The following is a 17192-nucleotide window of genomic DNA, read 5'->3' on the forward strand; positions in this document are numbered from 1 at the left end:
CTGCCACTTGAGCCAGCGCACTGTTTCCAGTTGTTTCTGTGTTTGTGGTACTGAGAAATCAAACCCAGGGCTTGCCAGTCAAGCACTCCACCACTAGACCACACTCCCAGCCCCTGAGCTAAGAGATTTTTGTGTGAGTGGAAGAGAAAAGTCTAGAAGCCAAAATTGGCAGTCAGGTTTTGTTTGTATTGTATTCTCCCTTGGTAGTGGTGGTTTGGCAGAAAAGCAGTTCTCTTTGGAGAGCTACTATTACCCTGATGCTTTTCTGTCAGAGACCCTCATGCCTACTCAGGGGGTCTGCCCTTGCAGAAAAGATATGCCAGAAGCCATCCACAAAATTGAACCTAATTTTACCAGTGTTGAGCATGTTTGGGATTTGAATGTTCTCACTAATCCTAACATTTTTTTTTTGAAAAAGGATACTTGGTTCCTCAGCCTAAGAGGATGCTGCTTTCTTTGAGTGGGAAGTTCAGCAAATCATCCCAGTTACGTGCATCGATTCTCCCGCTCCAGCAGTTAGATCGATGTGAGGAGTGGATGCTGTTACATCCTGTGCTGTCTGTCCACAGTCGGAGGCACCTGCAAAGATTTTGAACTTTTACTTGGGGTAATTGTTAAAAACAAAACCATTCTGTGTTACTTCTGGAAAACAGGGATGTAGTGTGGTTATGCCTGTTCGTAGACCAAGATTTGGCAAAGATCAGAAAATCTGGAGGGGTTTTGATTCTACTTACGAATCCAGAGATGGTGGATATTAGTTCTTTATGCCATATGATAATGAGACAAAAATCCTCTTAAGTCTGTCACCTTGCACTGCTTTGTATATGAATGTGCAGAAACTATCCTTGCAAATTTCTTTCTCTTTTTTTCTTCTGCCAGTCCTGGAGTTTGACTTGAGTCTTGAGCACTGTCCCTGAGCCTTTTCCTTTGCTCAAGGCTAGCATTCTACCAATGAGCCACAACTCCACTTCTGGCTTTTTAGTGGTTAGTTCCACTGGTGCATAGTTTTGATCTATTTTTTGATGTGGCATTTAATTTCCTTTGGATTTTTGATGTTTTAAAGACTCAAAAATGTTAGGAAGATACAAAAATTGTCTGGAAATGATCCAAGCTCATTTCGATGAGAGAAAAGTTGGTTCCAGTGCTGTTGTTTTAAATTTTATTACCTGCATATGAAATATCCATTAATAGGGTTTCCATCAACCTCTGTGCTCAGGAGTTCTAAATTGAGTTTTTTTTTTGTTTTTAATACTGTGGTCTCTTCCGTAAATGTTCATATTATCTTTGTTCTCTTCCTAGTTCTTATCTATAGCCTGAAACACAACTCTCTATCCTTTCTTTTTCTTCTAACTCATTTCTTCCTATTCAGTTCCTTTTTTTTGGGGGGGGGGAGAAGAGGGGCTATAGTCTTAGCACTTGAACTTTTTTACTCGAAGCTAATGTTGAGCCCAGGCTACTCCATGAGCCCCAGCTCCACGAATGGCTTTTTGCTGGTTAATTGGCAATCAGAGCATCATGGATTTTTCTGCCCAAGCTGGCTTTAAACCTCAATCTTCAGATCTCAATCTCCTGAGTTGTTAGGATTACAGGCATAAGCCACTGACACCTGACAAGGTATAGCCTGTTCTGATGCTCACATGGAGGTAAGGAAGCTACCTTTGCTCCTGTCTCCCTAATTCTGGCTTCTCTCATCTACCAAAGTAAATAGTTACAATAGATATTATTGACTATGATTAAAATATTTTAAATACTATTAATTAAAATTATTTTAGTTTGGCAGTAAGTGTGCTTATTTCAACTATCCACTATCTTCCACTGTCTATTGTTAGATTTTAAAAGGGTTTGTCATCCACCTTGGCAGATTGAAAAGCAGCTTTTATGACTTGCTTTGAAACGAAGTTAAAACTTAATTCTTCCATCATATCCCAAGAGATCTGTCCTTTTGAATTATTTAAGGCTGGCTAATAATCCGATGACACATTATCCCTCCACAGTGATAGACTGAGATAGATCTGCTCCTCAGGCCAAAAAAATTCCCCCAAGACACCACTTCAAATCAAGTTCATGAATTATCATCTCCTCCTTGAGCCCATCCTATGGTTAATTACCATCAGGAGGGAAGTCACTGACTTGCACTGTCTCCTTGAAGTTGAGAAGTTCTTTGACTATATTCAGATGCCACAATCTTCTGTGATAGAGGAGAGGGTTAAGTACATGTGACAATATAAATATGCGAGGATGCATTTTTGTGGGGTTTACTGTTGGTCAATCCTCTGAAAGTCCTGGCTGGGCATAGAATAAGACACCCTGGCTCCCCATCATCCTTCTGTGAAAAGACTGCAGAGGGCCTGCCTAATGCTTATGTATAACATGGGTGTTTCTTTATGACAGGATCATATTTAACGTTTCAGATATGTACTCAGGGTAAAAATAATTTATTGCAATTTATAGAAATAACAGTTTATTAACTACCAAGTCACAGTGGGTTTTGTTGTTGTTTAAGCATTGTTTTAGTTGGGCACCGGTGGCTCATTATCCTAGTTACTCAGGCTGAGATCTGAAAATTACAGTTTGAAGCCAGTCCAGGAAGGAAAGTCTGGGAAACTATTAACTAAAATAAACTACTGAGAAAAAGCTGGAAGTGGCTCAAGTGGTAGAGCGCTAGTCTTGAGCACAGAGGCTCAGAAACAGCACCCAGGCCTTGAGTTCAAGCCCCAGGAGTGGCAAATGAAAAAAAGGACAAACTTACCTCAGAAAGTCAAAATTGACTTCTGCAAAAAAAAATGCACCATTAGCCTGAAATCTGGCAAGCAACCACATAGAGCAGGCAGGATGTTCCCTCCCTCACCCATGTATCCCTAACACACAGGCCCTGTCCCTCTGCTCAGATTGGTTGAATTCAGGTTCACAGTCTTGAATAGGGTAAAATGTATTTACATAAAGTGACTTTGAACTAAGATTAACAGTACACTAGTACTCTGTGTGTATGTGTGTGGGTGTGTGCATGTGTGCCCACATGCACATATGCCAGTACTAGGGCTTGAATTCAGAACTTGGGTGCTGTCCCTAAGTGTTGTTGCTCAAGGATTGCACTCAACCATTTGAGCAAAAGTTCCACTTATGGTGTTTTGGGTAATTTAGTGGAGATAATCACATAAGCATTCCTGGTTTGGTTGACCTTGAACCACAATCTTTAGATACCAGATTCTTGGGGAGCTAGGATTTATAAGAGTGAGCCATTGGTGCCTTGCTGTGACTTCTTTTTTGGCCAGTCCTGGTTTGAACTTGGGGCCTAGGTACTGTCCTTGGGCTTTCTTAAGGCTACAGCTGTACCACTTGAGCCATAGCACCACTTCCAGCTTTTTCTATGTATGTGGTACCAAGGAATTGAATCTGGGTCTTCATGCGTGCAGGGCAAGCAGTCTATCAGTATGCCAATTTCCCAGCACAGCTGTGACTTTTTTGCTTTTTGTTTTTGACAACTGTGAAGGTAGACCCTGTTTTCCTTTTACATGTATAGAAGCCTACATTTCTGATTGTGAGGTTGGCTCGGGTTCAAAGCTCATTTAAATATGATTTAGGTCTCTAGAGGAGAACTGTCTCAGGCATATGTGTGTGCTTTTTGTTGCTTCCAGAATAACTTTTCAAGACTGTGGCACAGAATTGAATTGAGAAAGTCAGTACATTCATTTCAGTAAGAAAATTGATTCAGCTGAAAGTGTGAGATATTGACATGTTAGGTCATAAACAGCTAGTATCGGGGAAGAAAAAACAATTAATTCTTAAATTGAAAACAAAAAGAAAGGCATTATGGGTATTGGCTTGGTCCATGTGATTCATTTTTTCTGTCATTTCCTCAGGCTCCATTGGTTTGGGGAAAAGAAGCCATAACCATGGCTCAGTCAGCTCTTTCCCTACTGGAAACGAATCACCCCCCTTCCACCCCCTCAAAGTATTGCATTTGCTGAGACATGCTCATCATAGAAAACTAGTGGGAAATAAAAGAAAATGAGTTCTTATCCCATCCAAGATGACTTGTGACTGAGGGCTTGGCATGAGTTCCTGGGGTACCAGATATTGGATGTACCTCAATTACTCCATTTCAGTGCGGACTATAGCAGCTTCGAGACAGCAGTAAAAGGTTTCAGCTCAAATGAATACACTTGGAAAAGTTCAAAGTCAGTGTTTTGCCCCAGCTTGAGGAAAGGCTACTCCTCACTGCCCTGATAAATTCAGTGAAATTCAGTACATTTTTTTTCCTTCCTCCATTTTGGTCTCTGTCTCTCTCTGCTTTGTCACGTCTCCTTTGCCACCTGCTGTACCTGGCTTCTGTCTCTCTGTGGCCTCCATCTTCTTCTTCAGAATGGCCTTTAGGATAAAGGATCTTGCTCTGGCTTCTGCTGAATGTGCTTGGGTGTCTCTGAAAAAGACTTTCTTCAGGGTCTCTGACCTGTGTGTTCCCCGGTTAGGAAGCTGTTATGCTGGGGGGATGCATTTTTCATGAAGAGATGATAGTAGGATGCTACTGCTCTATCAAGAAGAATAATGTTATATAACATGCAGAAAAATGGATGGACCTAGAAAAAAAGGAGGGGAAGCGAAGTAAGCCAGGCCCAGAGAGGCCAAGGGCACATGTGTTTCTCTCAGAGCTACATGATGAGCACCTATGAAAGCATAGGACTACACACACACACACACACACACACACACACACACACACACCACACGTTTCATCTGAAACACAGTGTACTCTAGGGAGGATTCCAGTGGTGTGAGCCTTTGCATAATGAACTTACAGTGTAAAAAATGAGTGACAGGGAGCTTGAGGTGAAGGGGTAGGGATGAGGTCAAGGGAATGGGGTAGATGAATGGAGAGGGGACGTGGGGTGGAGGCAGGCACATGTGAAAATGGAACCATGTAACTTGAGGGGACAGGTGGGGCTGAGGGAGATGGGGAACAATGAAAGGGGTGACATGGACCAGGATGCATTGTAGTCCTAAACAGACGTGCATCAAATCAAAACACTTTTGTACAACTACTTAAGGGAAATACATTTTTTTTTGTCAGTCCTGGGCCTTGAACTCAAAGCCTGGGCACTGTCCTTGGGTTTTCTCAAGGCTAGGGCTCTACCACTTGAACCACAGCACCACTTTCAGCTTTTTTCTAGGTATGTGGTACTAAGGAATCAAACTCCGGTCCTGGTACATGCTAGGCAAGTACTCTACTACTAGGCCAAAGTTCCAGCCTCTAAAAAACCTTTTTTAATTTGAATTCAGGGCCTGGGCTTACCCCTAAGCTTTTTTTGCTCAAGGGGCTCTACCACTTTGAGCCACAGCTCCACTTCTGGTTTTCTGGTGGTTCACTGGAGATAAAGAGTCTCAGGATTGGGGGAGGTGGCTCATATCCGTAAGCATAGCTACTCAGGAGGCTGAGATCTGAGGATCAAGGTTCAAAGTCAGCCCCAGCTTAAGGCTACTACCCTACCTGTGGGCCTGGGCCTTGTCCCTGAGCTCTTCAGCTCAAGGGTAGGGCGGTACCACCCTACCCTTGAGCCAAGCCCCACTTTCCTTTTCTAGAGGTTAATTGGAGGTAAGAGTCTCAGGTCCTTTTGAACCTTGATCCTCAGATTTCAGCCTCCTGAGTAGCTAAGATTACAGGTGTGAGGCACTGCACTGGCTAGGTACTTACTTTTAAGCACATTTTTTTTTTTCTCTCTGAGCAGACACAGTGGGAAGGCAAAATACACCCTTAAACTGTTGGATGGGATTTGATTGTGTTAGGTTAACTTCCCAGGCAATGGCTTTGGAGACTTTCTTCTTTAATTATAGATTAAAGCAGACCTTGACAGTGTCCTTTTGAATCAATGTGAAATACAGCACATAAATCAATACTACTATACAGTGTAGAGTAAGAAATTCTTAAAAAGAAAATGGAATTTACAAATGGTCTTAGACAAGAGTTTTTCTTGACTCCATTTTGATCAAGTTTAAAATCTTAACACGCGCACTCATGTGCGCACACACAATTATCTATCTTTACCTTCATCTCTGTAAGGTTTGTGTTCAGATTTCCAGTTGATTAATCAGTTGATTAATCTTTTTTTCCTTAAGATGGTCCAGTATTAGAATTCAGGATTTCTTAGAATGTCGAGTCATATAAATATATATGTAAGCATGTGTGCTGGTATTAGGGGTAAACTCAGGGCCTTGTATTCTTGCTTAGCTTCATGTGTATGTGCATGTGCTCTACTACATGAGCCAAACTTACATGTTTGACTTTTTGATTGTTAATTGGAGATAAGAGTCTCATATTTGTCTGCCTGTGCTGGCTTGGAAACTTGATCCTCAGGTCTTAACCTCTTGAGTAGCTGGGATTACAGGTATGAGCCACTGGGTACCTGGCCAGTTTTTCTAATCATTCATGGTCATTGTTCTGGTTTCTTTTTTTTTTTGCCAGTCCTGTGCTTGGGCTCAGGGCTTGAGCACTGTCCTTGGACTTTCTCAAGGCTAGCACTTGAGCCTCAGCACCACTTCTGGCTTTTTTGTATGTATGTGGTACCAAGGAATCGAACCCGGGTCTTCGTGAATGCTAGGCAAGCACTTTAACCACTAGGCCAAACTCCCAGCCTGTTCTGGTTTCTTTACCTTTTTTTTTTTTTGCCAGTCCTAGGGGTTGAACTCAGAGCCTGAGCACTGTTCTTGAGCTTTCTCAAGGCTAGAACTCTACCTCTTGAACTACAACATCACTTCCAGCTTTTCCTAGGTATATGGTTATTAAGGAATCAAACCCAGGTCTTTGTGCATGCTAGGCAAGCACTCTACCACTAGGCCAAACTCTCAGCCCTTCTTTACCTTTAAAGAAAATTGGACTAGATGAGCTCGAACAGCTCCAGTTTCTGAAATGTACTAACGACTCTGTTGTTAAAAAGGATCTCTTGGCATTTACTGACATTTTCCTCAAAGAGTTTGAGGAAATATGAATGTGTGTGAAAACATGAGCCCAAATGGAAAGTTTGGTAAAACATGGAAAGCTGTTTACTTGCTTAAAAAAGAGAAGTTGGACTATAGTATATGCATAGGTGGAAAATCAGCTCAACTGGAGGATACCTTGAGCATTCCACTAATTTCTGTACATGCTCATGTTTGAGATTTTCTCTCTTTTGGTGCCTGTCTAGGACTTGAACGCAGGCACTAGGTGGTGTTTCTAAGCTTTTATGCGCAAGGCTATCACTCTTACCACTTGAGCCACAGCTCCATTTTCAGCTTTTTTGGTAGTTCCTTGGAGATGAGTGTCTCATGGACTTTTCTTCCCTGGCTGGCTTTGAACCATGATCCTTAGATCTCAGTCTCCTGAGTAGCTAGGATGACATGTGTGAGTCCCTGTTGATTATGTCTGAGATTCTTGATAAAGCGTTCTTAATTTAAAGTAGGGATTTATTCTGCATATTCACATAGTCGTATTATTTTTCTTCCATTTTTTTTAATGCCTATCAGTTGTGGAAGGTATTTGAGTAAAGGTATAATACAAATCAATCTGTACATTATTCAATCATCTTTCTTGATATTATGGATGTCAAAGTACTATTTCTGGTAATTGTGTTTGTCTTATTGTCTGTGTTTCCCCCTCTTGTGGTTTTAGGAGAAAGACCTTTGGCTAATACGATGGGAATGGCAAACACTTTCCATACAACCAGTGATGGAGTAAGGAAGTAAAATCTGTACAGGCATGACTCTTTTGCCATGTACTAGAAAGATGCCAGGATCATATCACATGTGAGGACTATCCTTTGAATTCATCCAAATCTGACTGATTTTTTTTTTAGTTGTTTTTGAGAAAGGATCTTGCTATGTAGCTTTGACTTACCTTGGATCTATGATCTACTACTGCAGCCCAAATGTTAGGACATGGCCTTATCCGCTGCCCATGGCTAGAGAATGATAGGTGATTCCCATAGGTGTTCTCTGGTTGTTTATTATCATCTTGTATTGTTCTATTGGTTTAAAGAGTTGTTTTTTTCCTCTGCTTTCCTTTTCTTTTTGCTCCTCTCCTCAGCTCTCCCCTCCCCGTCTACCCTCTCTGTTCTCCTTCCCTTCCTGACTTGACATTCAAGGAAATCCTGAATTCGCCTATAATTTTTTTCTAACATCTCTGAGGGGGAAATAGCCACAGTTGCTAGGACAACTATTATTTCTTAGTTGTCTTAGCATAAAACCATACAGTATCTGTAACAGCATATCTTTAAAAAAGAACATTATTATTGTTATTATTTAATTAATGGTACTAATTTATTTAACTTGGTTTATTCAGTAGCTACCTGCCCTGTAAGTTTAAGTTGAGCCCCAAGGCTAATAAATTCCCTCTCATTGCAGCTCCAGTTTTGTTTTTGTCATGGACTCTGGCAGACAGTCAATCAAGATTTTGCTTATGTTTACTTAGTTTCTAGAACTGAGGGGATCTGGAGGTTCTGTTTAAAGAACAGAAATCACAATGTAGAACTCGCAATGCTGTCCTGAGCTCTTCCTTTGCAAATTCTGGAAAATCACAGCTAGTGATCTCATAGACCTGAAGAAGGCTGCATTGTTGGCTCCAGGAGGACCAGCAGGCAGCATGATCTTGGGAGTTAGAGCCCGCTGTTCACACGCTGCGGGGTCAGCCATGCTAAAAATACGCCAGACAGTGCATGGGTTCTGAGGCAGCAGCTGCAAACTCTGCTTCCTTCACCCCGTCTACACCTGGGAGATCTGGAAAGCATTCAACTCAGGCACATGTACACGCACATATACAGACAGACAGTCTCTCTCCCTCCCTCTCCCTCTCTCCCTCTCCCTCCCTCCCTCCCTCCCTCTCCCTCTCCCTCTCCCCCCCTCTCTCTCCCCCTCTCTCTCTCTTCCCCCCCCTCTCTCTCTCCCCCTCTCCCCCCCTCCTTCTCCCTCTCCTTCTCCCCAGCCCGACATACACATACACAAACATCTAATTGTATAAGCTAATTAAGGCAACCAAGTTACTGCCTCCTTCCCTCGCTCCTTTTTCCTTCCTTTCCCTCCTCTTCCTCCATTCCCCCATTCCTCCTTCCCTCCTTCTCTTCCTCCCTCTTCCTTTCCTTCTTTCCTTCTCTCCTCTTCCTCTCTTCCTCCCTCCCCATCCCTCCCCCCCTCCCCCTCCCTCCCTCCCTCCCTCCCTCCCTCCCTCCTTCCCTCCTTCCTTCTCTTCCTCTCCCTAAGCCTGACACCTTGTACTCAAAGTCGTCATCAAGTTACAACCCTCAGGGTCTCTTGTCATAGAAGGGTCTGTGGGCTGGAGAGCACTCCATTGAGGCTGGTTGTGAATTTGGGTGTGTGCCAGGGATCCCTCTCCTCTTGCTGCAGCCAATTTCTGGAACAGGTGCCAGCTGTTACAGGGTGGTAGCCAGGCCTGGAGCCAAGCAATTCAGTTTTCCTTGAGTGATTGGCAGCCATCTGAGTGCTTACTTCAGGGGAAGTGTCCAGGAATGACAAGATCCTTGTCATCTTGGGCCAGTGTGATGGCAGTCCAGCCCTGTGGGTGGTCCGCTGGGGTGGGGACAGTGTTATGCTACCTGGATTTATTTATTACATACTAAGTGAGGGGAGGGTGAGTGTGAGGGAATTAAACCCAGGGGGCATTGAACAAGTCTTGTATTTTTCTTTGTGCTGACACTGGGATTTGAACTCGGGGCCTCATGTTCTCATTTGGTATTTTCCACTCAGATCTGATAAATAAATCCTCCCAAACTATTCCCAGGCATTCTGCCACAAATTGTGTTCTGCCAGATGCTAGTGGTTCACCTGTCATCCTAGTTACCCAGGAGGCTGAAATCTGAGGTTCAGGGTTCGAAGCCAGTTCAGGCAGGAAAGTTGATGAGACTCTATTGCCAATTAACCACCAAAAAAGCCAGCATGGATCTGGGAGTCAAATGGTAGAATACCAGCTGAACCAAAAAAGCTCAGTGTCAGCACTTGAGCCCCACATTCTAGCTTCAAGTCTTCCTCTCTCCCTCTCTTCCTCTCTCCCTCTGTCCCTCTGTCTCTCTCTCTCTCCCTCTCCCCCTTCTCTCATACACACATTGTAAAATTGTGCTTTGAATATATTTTGAAGTATGAAGGTGTTAATTTTAAGTGAGTCAGCAAGAAGAGAATGGCTGGAACCGGTTGGAGAAATTGGTTTGAATTAAAAAAAAGTCAAAGTATTCTCCCAACTCAGAAATCTTCTTCTCAAAGGTAATAAAGGAAACACTTGTGTTATTGAATAAGCTTTAAGCCACAGTGCATTGTGTATCACTAAGGGATTGCAACGGGCAGAAAGAAATCTCAATATATAGCCAAACAGTCATAAGCAACAACATAAATGTGTTCTCAAGATCAGGAATAAGTGGTTCTCAATATTTGCCACCCATAGTGCAGTTCAAGCTTTCCCTGGTAAGCAGAAGTGGCCACCTGTGTTCACTAACTTGATCTGGAGAGAAAAGACACTTCTCTTCTCTTGAAGACAGGAAGTCCTTCAATAACTTGGGGCGAGCAGCCTGAAAAGGGGAGGACATGGGGACCCAAGAGCTTCATCTCTCCAGTTCTGAATTTCAAAGAGATATTTCCTCAGCTTTTTAGGAAAAATGTGTTGAGTAGACACAGGCCAAGCAAGGAAAGGCTAATCTGATTTTCTAAAGAATTGTCAAAAATGAGATTGTGTTGCAATGTTTTATAATTCCCAGCTTTCTAAGGTTAATAAATAGAAAAGAGAGAAGAAAAATGTTTTCCTTTTTTTTCTTCATGCTGGTAGTGGAGCTTGAACTCAGGCCTCATATAGTCTTGCTTAGCTTTTTTCTTTAAGGCTGGCACTCTGTCCATTGAGCTACAGGTCCATTTCTTGTTTTTGGCAGTTAATTGGAGATAAAAACCTCTCAGATACGTCTGTTGGTTTGGAATTTCCATCCTCAGAAGAAGCTAGGATTACAGATGTGAGCCATTTGCACCTGTCACTTCGGCCATATTTTTCAACAGGCAGAGTTAAAGCACACTTTACATTTGTATTTCTCCACTCAGATGAAAACAGCTCCAGAGTGAGAGGATCCTAAGAAGGTGAATGGATCTGGAGCCCTGGGATGGGAAAAGAATCTATGCAGATGAGTCTTGAGAAGCAAGGATCACTCACCCATACACATCCCACTACCCTCTGGGGGAGTAGCAGAGTGCTGTGCTTAGTAGCCTTCTTATAGCTCACCCTGTTGGCACGTTCTCCTTCATCCTTGCCTGGGAGTGTTGGCTGATCTTATTGAATCAATTTCCTTCTTTGGATGTTTAAGACATTTGAAGATGCGGCTCCCTTCTAATTACATTTCTACATTTATTCGTCATTCCTTCCCATTCATTTCCCATCAGACCTCACTTTCCCAGGCTTCAGCCAAACCCATGCTGTTTCTTGCTTTTGGTCTACAGAATTCTCGTTTATAGTTGATTAAGACTCTTTATTTTTCAGGTTTGTAGATTAGAAAAGGTACAATTTTGTGGATTAAGGGGTTGCATTTTTAAAAGTCAGGGAGATGAGAATGTTTCTTTTTGCACAGTATCAGCCCTCTTCCTTTGACGTCCTTCATCTCCCCCTCCGGTCCCAGCCCACATGTTGCATAGTCACGTTCTACATAGTGTCTCCTGTATTACCACAACTGCATTTGTTCACCTTAAAAATACTGAGCTCACTAGGCTATCTTTTAGGTATATACAGCAGTCTCTTTATAGTCTTCTGTCATATTTATTCACAACTTGAAATAGGAATCCATAAAATCCTTATTTGCACACATTTCCTAACTTTTTTTGGGGGGAGGGGGTCAGTTGTGGTACTTGAACTCTGGGCCTGGACATTGTCCTTGAGCCCTTCAGCTCAAGGCTACTCCCTACCCCTTGAGCCACAGTGCCACTTCTGGTTTTTTTGGTGATTAATTGGACATTAGAATCTCATGGACTTTAGTGCCCAGGCTGGCTTTGAACCTCAGTCCTCAGATTTCAGCCTCTTGAGTAGCTAAGATTACAGGCCTGAGCCACCATGCCTGGCTTTTGTGTGTGTTTTTTTTTTTCTTTTAAAAACTCTAATAGAGTAATCAAGAAGCGTAAAAAAAGATGAAACACAATAAAACACACAGAATCAATTTAATAGCAAAAAAAACAAGGCAAGCATCCCAAATGACAAATGAAATACGAGGACCAGATAGGATCATTCTGGTATGTTTATAGGAATCAGGAGCAAATAAAAATGAAAATAAATTCAGGGCAGACTGATTTAGAAACTAAAAACTGCAGTTTAGAAGCTCAGTATAAGAGGAAGAATGAGGAAGGATTAAGAAAAAAGTAATATAGATGGGGAGAATTTGAGCCAAGTACCTCATATGCATGTATGCAAATAGCTAGATGCCTTTATACAATTAATGCTAATAAAAATTTTAAAGCCTCATAAAATTAGCTATTCTGTGCACAAATCCAGGCACAAATAGTAATGTATCAATAGCAAGTAGACATTTATAATCCTGAATGAGAGCCAGAGCCCAGCCTTCTGCACTATGCTTTCTCCTTCCTCATCTCTGTTACTTGTGATTTATTTGGATAATAAATGGTAAAAGAAGTGGGTACTTTTATTTCTTCTCAGAGGAGGAAGCTGGAAAAAGAGTTGTGTTTTTTTTGTTTGTTTTTGTTTTTGGAAAACACCCACACCGAACCAAATTTTTCCTATGAATATTCAGCCAGTTTGAGGCTGCAGATTGTAAACCTTGTTATTTTTATAAAGAAAACCCTTTTTTTTGGGGGGTGGGGAGAGGGAAATGGGGACAAAAACATAAGAAGGTATCAATGTGTGAGAAGTAATGCACCTACTATCTGGCGAATATAACTGTACTCCCTTTATACATTACCTGGATAATAATAAAATAATTTTTTTTAAAGGAAAACCCTGTTCAAAGAGCACAATGTAGGTCAGTAAGATAGGGAGGAAATGAAAATGGACTTCCTCTGACTGTATAGGCTCCTTTGGGAAATTGTGCCTTTTTCCTCCCCTGACTCTTACCCCTTTCTTCCCTCCCCCCTCTCTCTGTCTCTCTCTCCTCTCTCTTCTCTCCTCTCTCTACTTGGGTCATAAGCACAATACTTCAGTGTTTTTACTTGGAGACACAGTGTTGCCATTTTTTTTTTTTTTGTCACGGGGCTGTCCCTGAGCTGAAGAGCTCACCCTTGAGCCACAGCCCCACTTCCCGTTTTCTAGTGATTAGTTGAAGACAAGAGTCTCAGGTTCTTTAATGCCTGGGCTGACTTTGAACCGTGATCCTTAGATCTCAGCCTCCTGAGTAGTTAGGATTACAGGCTGAGCCACCGAGCCAGCAATCCACTTTTTGTTTTTGTTTGTTTTTGGAGATAAGCGTCACAGAATTTTCCTTTCTGTGTGGCTTAGAACCGTGACCCTGAGATCGCAGCCTCCCGAGTACTAGGATTATAGGCACAAGTGACAGATGCCTGGCTTGGTTTGCTTTTTTTTTTTAAAAGGTGGAGTTCAATCATGGGCAGTGGTTGGGGAAAAGATAAGAACATATTTCATGAATAGGGTATTAATACCATAGGAGGAAGAAAATAGTTGATAAATTTGCCAAGAGTCATTATAGTGGACTCATGGGGATGGAAGTTAATTTGATTCCGAAGTGGTTAGATGATGATACGATAAGAGACTGTGGACAAACCTTTAGATGAGCTTTATTGTGAGAGATTTGGAAAAAAATTGGAATAGTAAGACTTAAGATAACATTGGCTCCAGAAAATGTTATTGCAGAGTTGTAAACATACTATCATGCTACTGGGAATGATCCACTTGGGAGGACTAAAATAATCATATGAAAACAAAACAAAAACATGGGGAAAAGGCTGGGCATGGGAATACACACCTGTAATCCCAACTACTTAGAAGTAGAGACACAGGATTGTGTTTCAAGCTAATCTTTTTTTTTTTTTTTTTTTGCCAGTCCTGGGGTTTGAACTCAGGGCCTGGGTACTACTTTTTGCTCAAGGCTAATGCTTTGCCACCTGAGCCATAGCACCACTTTTGGCTTTTTCTGTGTATGTGGTACCGAGGAATTGAACCCAGGGCTTTGTACATGCCAGGCGATCACTCTACCAGTAGGCTGTTCACCCAGCCCTTCAGGCTAATCTTGGGCGAAAGCAAGAGACCATTTGAAAAGTAAAGGACTAGGAGCCAGTTTTCAATGGTTGAGACCCTGAGTTCAAATTCCACTGCCATCAATAAAAAAGTGTATGTGTGTGTTGGGGGATTATTATACTTTTAACAGGACCAAGGGACTTTAGTATCAGGTGATTACATGATAGGAAAATAGAAAAGTGAGAGGCCCTAGGGATTAGAACAAGTGAGTGAAGGATGCCCAAGACAAACTTGAATTAAATTTGAATTAAGGGGTTGAACTTGTTCTAATTCTGACTCTTCATATCTCTGTCTTGTAGACATTCTGGGGGTGGGGTGGGTGGGTCATGGGCCTTGAACTTGGCCTGGGCATTGTCCCTGAGCTCTTCAGCTCAAGGCTACTGCATTACCCTTGAGCCAAGTCCTACTTCCCATTTTCAAGAGGTTAGTTGGAGATAAGAATCTCAGGTCCTTTTGTTCTGGGCTGGCTTTGAACCTTGATCCTCAGATCTCAATTTCCTGAGTAGCTAGGATTACAGGTGTGATAGATCTATCTGGTCCCTAGGATAGATCTATCGATCTATCTATCTATCTATCTATCTATCTATCTATCTATCTATCTATCTATCTATCTATCTTGCTTTCTTTTTCTTTCTTTCTTTTCTTTTTCTCCTCCTCTTCCTCCTCCTCTTCCTCCTCTTCCTCCTCCTCTTCCTCCTCCTCCTCCTCCTCCTCCTCTTCCTCCTCCTCCTCCTCCTCCTCCTCTTCCTCCTCCTCCTCCTCCTTTTCCTCTTCCTTCACCTTGTCTTCAACTGAAGAATGAATAGTTGGAGAGAAGAGTATGTTCCCCCCCCCCAAAAAAAACCCTCCAAAAACCTTGAGTTAACTGCAAATTAATCCCAGATAATAAGTTTATCAAGGGAGCCTATGAGCTTTAACTCCAAGCCAGCAGCAATGGAATTAGCAAGAAAAAGGATTTAGCTGAAGAAATGAAGTGACAACTGTAACTGTTTTCCATAGGAGACATATAACATGGGTCAAATGAAAAGACAGGGAAGGTAGAGGAAGGTTAATTGGAAATAGTTATTTATAGGTTTGTATCTCTTTACATTTTGTAGTCTCTGGGAGTCTAGACTGTTATGTTTATGTAGACAGAATTGTGACTGAAAAAAGCAAAAAACATGTTCTGGTGATTTTGATTTTCCAGAAATAGCTCAGAAAAAGTTCATTGTAAGTCAGTTGTGATTGATAGCTGCCCCTGAGGAAAGAAAAAGAAGGGTGGGGGGAGGGAGGAGAGCATACCAGGATGTAATTGAGCATGCTCATTTATAACATGGAAGGCCCTCCTCTCCTCTGATACTTCATTTGCATATTTGTCCAACTTAGCTCAGACAAAGGTAATTGTTTTTAGGAAGGGTGTTAAATGGGATGGCTGAGAATTTGGGGCTCAGAGTGGTGGAGCCTGAGCCTGTGTTTGAACACTAGCTTTGTTAATATTTAGCCCCTAAGTTGTAGTTGTGTGTGTGTGCGTGTGTCGGTCGGTCGGTCCGTCCCCCTGTCCCTGTTGGTCCATCCATCCATCCGTGTCCGTGGGCCTGAAATCTGGGCCTGGGCACTGTGAGGAGCTTTTGTGCTCAAGGCTAGTAGTCTTCCACTTGAAGCACTGCTCCATTTCTGGCTTCTTAGTGGTTAGTTGGAGATAAGAGGCTTACACACTTTCCTGCCTAGGCTGGCTTTGAACCCTGATCCTTGGTTCTCAGCTCCTGATTAACTGGGATTTCAGGCTTGAGCCACTGGGTGCCAGTTCACCTGGAAACTTTGTAAAGCTTTTAATGACTTGTTAGGCAATCCAATAAAAATATCTGGAGTGAGAGGTTCTACAGTCATGGTTGACTCACAGGTGAGGTTGCTTCCTGGTCCAGGAGATCATACTTGAAATAGCAATGAGAGAAGTTGAGGTGTGCAGGAAGCAGAAGGAAGAAGTAGAGATTAAGGAACCAGTAACAACTCACTGGTTTCAGGAGGAAATCAACAGGTATCTGTTGATTCAAGATTCCTGAGTTTCTGAAGCTAAAATTCCTGGAGGTTTTCTTTGGTTTATTATTATTATTGCCACTCCTGGGGCTTGAACTCAGCCATGCTGTCCTTGAGCCACAGCATCACTTCGGTGTCATGACTGCTTTCCACAGAAATGAGTCAGGAAGTGAATACTGTATTCCGGGGAAGGCTGGATGGGACTCACCTGTCGAAGAAGTGTCAGATTATGTAGAGGTTTGCAGATAACTACAGATGCTTCCCTTTCCCTCTCCTCCCACCTTGCTTTTCTTTTTTCTTTGGACTTTAGGAAAAGCTGATCATATTCTCAGCAGGTAGCTCCTCCTTAGTTGAAATCAGTGGTTCTCAAAATGCCTGGGAACTGAGTGTGTAAATATTTGTGTGCAGGCTGTGGAGTTCAATGCCCTCTTTTACCAAGCTCTCTTGGCCCATCAGCTTCAATCCGCCTGGGGTATTCTATGCCCTTTTGCTAGTTTGGGGTCTGGTTTTGGAGACCAGTGAGCTCTGAGGAAATATGTATACCGTGGAAAGCTTTTGAGGTTGATTTTATGGCATAAAGAAGCACACTGCAAGCCGAGTGCTAGTGGTTCATACCTGTACTTCTAGCTACTCAGAATGCTGAAATCTGGGGATTGAAGTTCAAAGTCCATGAGTCTCTTAACTCCAGTTATCCACCAGGAAGTGGGAAGAGGCTCTGTGGATAGAGTGGTAGAGTGCTAGTCTTGAGCACAGAGAGCTCAGGGAGAGTGCCCAGGACCTGAGTTCAGATCCCACTATCAGAAAAAAAAAAAAAGGAAGCCATTTGTGCTGGCAGCTTGATGTGGAACTCAGTGGTTGGAGCATTGGAGGTGGATGCATGCCTGGGACATGAATGCCCCTTTGAGGAAGTCTGTCTGCAGGGCAAACTTAGTTGGGTGAGCTATTTATTTTTCTGGATGTTTATGCCAGTTTGAGATAG

The 17192-nt window shown here is 42.5% G+C and overlaps 1 long non-coding RNA gene across 1 annotated transcript in view; it reads left to right on the forward strand.

The window, feature by feature from the left end:
• The first annotated feature begins 482 nt into the window (after positions 1-482).
• The window catches only part of LOC150046447 (uncharacterized), a 98467-nt gene continuing 81757 nt past the window's right edge, over positions 483-17192 (forward strand). The window contains exon 1 of the long non-coding RNA XR_016539688.1: positions 483-607. This is a non-coding gene — a long non-coding RNA (uncharacterized LOC150046447). The remainder of the gene's footprint in view (positions 608-17192) is intronic.

The sequence above is a fragment of the Megascapheus bottae genome, chromosome 25 (genome assembly GCF_031878675.1).
Source record: "Megascapheus bottae isolate mThoBot1 chromosome 25, mThoBot2.hap1, whole genome shotgun sequence".
In the NCBI taxonomy this organism is placed as follows: Eukaryota; Metazoa; Chordata; class Mammalia; order Rodentia; family Geomyidae; genus Megascapheus; species Megascapheus bottae.